Below are 4,156 nucleotides of genomic sequence, written 5' to 3'. Positions count from 1 at the left end.
TATATTATATTATATTATATTATATTGGCAAGACAATAATTGTTGCACACCTAAACATATATAAATAAAACATATATAACATATATAATATATATATATATATATATATATATGCACACACACACACACACACACACACACATATATATATATATATATATATATATATATATATATATATATACAATTTGATAAACCCATGTTGTGTTTGCAATTGTTTGATATCCATGAGAGCAGAGTATTTCTGTGAATGTTTTGAACAACAGATCAAAAGGTTAAACTGACAATTTTTAAAAAATAGAGACAATTTTTCACAATTTTTCATATTTACCAAAGGTGCCAATATTAGTGCAATATTAGTGTATTAGAGCACTGTAAACACTTCACAAACTGATTAAACTACATTATGTAATATTTAATATTACACAGTCTGATTAAATATTCCACAACTTGATTACATGCTACACAGCCAAATAAAACATTACACAACCCGATTAAATATTACATAACCTGAGTAAATACTACACAGCATGAATAAATACTCAATATTATATATTTGTAAATAATGTTATTATTGTTGTTGTTGTTATTATTGTGACCTTTTATAAGTATCATGGCTATTTATTATTATTATTATTATTATTATTATTATTATTATTATTATTACTACTACTACTACTATTGCTGTTGTTGTGACCTTTTATAAGTATCATGACTATTTATTATTATCATTATTATTATTATTATTATTATTACTACTACTACTACTATTATTGCTGTTGTTGTGACCTTTTATAAGTATCATGGCTATTTATTATTATTATTATTATTATTATTATTATTATCATTATTATTATTATTATTACTACTACTACTACTATTATTGCTGCTGTTGTGACCTTTTATAAGTATCATGGCTATTTATTATTATTATTATTATTATTATTATTATTATTATTATTATTATTACTACTACTACTATTATTGCTGTTGTTGTGACCTTTTATAAGTATCATGGCTATTTATTATTATTATTATTATTATTATTACTACTACTACTACTATTATTGCTGTTGTTGTGACCTTTTATAAGTATCATGGCTATTTATTATTATTATTATTATTATTACTACTACTACTACTATTATTGCTGTTGTTGTGACCTTTTATAAGTATCATGGCTATTTATTATTATTATTATTATTATTACTACTACTACTACTATTATTGCTGTTGTTGTGACCTTTTATAAGTATCATGGCTATTTATTATTATTATTATTATTATTATTATTATTATTATTACTACTACTACTACTATTATTGCTGTTGTTGTGACCTTTTATAAGTATCATGGCTATTTATTATTATTATTATTATTATTATTATTATTATTATTACTACTACTACTACTATTATTGCTGCTGTTGTGACCTTTTATAAGTATCATGGCTATTTATTATTATTATTATTATTATTATTATTATTATTATTATCATTGTTATTGTTGTTGTTGTTGTTACATTTTATAACTATCATGACTATTCATTATTATTATTGTTGTTGTTGTTGTTACCTTTTATAAGTATCATGGCTATTTATTATGATGATGATGATGATGATGATGATGATGAAGAAGATTATTATTATTATTATTATTAAAACTATTTAAAAAGTGTAAAAGGTCTATAAGACCCCACCCTGTCCTGGACTTTATTAAAGCTGATTTTGCGTCATCATTGTGATTTCCGGACCGTTAGATGACTTGGTTGCAGTAGCACGCGCACCTGGCCACTGTTTCCGTTCCCACAATTCCTGTAACCGTTACTCAGACAACCGAACAACAAACACAGTTGTGTTCACCTGCTTCCTCCGCGTGCTCAGCTGTGGTGTACTGTTCACATGTTCGCACTCGGCTGATGGCTAGTAAGCTAACGCTCTGGCTAGCCGCGTCGGTCTCGCGGTACCGAAAGGAAAACAGTGACCATGACGTCATCGCAAATTCCGATTACAGAGGTTTAACTGTACCCAAGTGCACGCGCGCTAATCGGTTAGCCCACTATGCACCGAGTGCACCAGCGAGTGACCCAGTGGACGGAATGGGACACAGCCTCCTAGTGGACGCGTTTTCTCCGCGTGCTGTTTGCCTCTCTCGCTCGAGTCGAGGCAGAGGGCGCGAGCTCTGCGGAAGTGCCCCGCTGCTGACTCACAGCGGGCGCGAGAGCACGGCTGGAATGACGTAGAGTCTGCCTGAGCATTCAAGCTCATACTTAGAGGCAAACACTCACTCACTCATTCACTCCAAAAGAACCTCTCGACACCCCAAACACGTTAGAACCCGTCATAGAATTCGTAATGGTTTTAATGGGAATCGTATTAGTTCTAATGGAAACTGTAATGGTCCCTGTGTGTATCTAGTGGTAATTTGTTGCTTTCTGTTATTGGCATGTTATGTGTACTGTAGTGGATACCATTAAGGATTAGTAATGGTAATGGTTTTAATGGTTAGCTGATGGTTTGTAATGGTATTTGTAGTGGAAACCATTAGAATTTCTGTGATGAGTTCTGTTGGTTTTTTTTTTTTTTTCTTCAGCAGGGTGTACACCCGTTCATACAGTTATCCAGCCAGCCAATCATGTGGGAGCTGTGCAACATGTAAAATCAGATGCAGGCCAAGATCAAACATCAAGTATCAGAATGGAGGTAAAACGTCATCTCGGTTACATATTTCAGAAATCTCATGGGATTTTCACGTGCGATAGAGTTTGTGCGTGTCGAAGAGTTCACACAGAAAGGTGCGAGAACATAAAATAAAATAAAAAAAACATCCAGTGAGCGGGAAGTTCTGCAGAGAGATACACCTTGTTGATGAGAAACGTCAGAGGAGAACGGCCAGACTGGTTTGAGCTCACAGGAAAGCAATGCTAACTCCAATAACCACTCTTTACAAGCGTGGTGAGCAGAAAAGCATCTCACGACACATTAAACCTCGAGGTGGATGGGCTACAACAGCAGAAGACCAAGTTTCAGCCAAGAGCAGGAATCTGAGGCTACAATGAGGATCAAGTTCTTACTGTAGATGAATGGATTTAATAGAAGAAGATTTCATTTTTAAAACCAAGTTGCACTGAGTATTTTCTTCCACCAGATGGCAGCATGATGTCATTTTTGAAGCTCGGCAAGCGCGTCAAATCCCCATGGTGTATCACAACATTCAACCCACCCTCATCGACTTCATATCCTCTCTTAACCACGGCCAAATGGTGACTCGGACATTTTGGGAGTACAGAAAGTAAATGACGGCCAATAACAGAATTATAAAACTAATCACTGCTCATTTTTTTTTTTGTACGACATTGTACTTAGAAAAAAAAAGTTATTCGTATTCTATTAGGGGACAAAACCAACCAATTTAAAATCATTAAGGGTTTCTCATATAGTTTTGATCTCGTATAGTATAGGATCGCTTGAAAAATGTGAGAGCGCATTTCGACACGTGATACTGGGAAATCGCACACGTGCACTCATGTAAACACACGTGACGTCACGTGAATGATATGTAACAAAATGAAAACATATGTAGTCCATGCGAGAAAAAAAAAAAAGAAAACCATGTGAAAGTATCAGGTGAAAAGTCACCATGTGGGGGGAAAAAAAACAAACAAAAAAACGTGAGAAATATCACGTGTAAAACCCACATGTGGAAAAGTCACCTGTGACGTGTGCATGTGTGTGTAAGTAAAACCTTTATACAAAGGGAACCCCTGATGAAGACTTTTCCGAAGAGTGTGTTTACAGGTGCTGGGGTTGAGTGAACAAGCTGTTCAATGTTATTCAATGCGTTTCTCACACATGCAGATATATAATAGTAAATACTACGCATGTTGTTATACATATATTACAACATTATAAATTATAGATATACTCAACACAGAAGACCTTGAAAATATACTCTTTTTTTTTTACCTGCGTGCCTGAGCAGAGGAGTCACAGGAGTCCCTATAAAGAGACTATAAACCATTTTGCGTCAGCCGACTGATCCGAGTATTTTAAAGACGGCTCCTGGTGAGCCAGGTGTATTTCTCATATCAGCACGCCCTTGAGACACGCTCAGCATCTGGCTCGTCTTTTGCAAAGATGATTCCAGTCTTCTACCA

This window comes from Ictalurus furcatus, chromosome 2, assembly GCF_023375685.1.
Source record: "Ictalurus furcatus strain D&B chromosome 2, Billie_1.0, whole genome shotgun sequence".
Taxonomy (NCBI): Eukaryota; Metazoa; Chordata; class Actinopteri; order Siluriformes; family Ictaluridae; genus Ictalurus; species Ictalurus furcatus.
Note: the sequence above shows the minus strand (reverse complement) of the source record.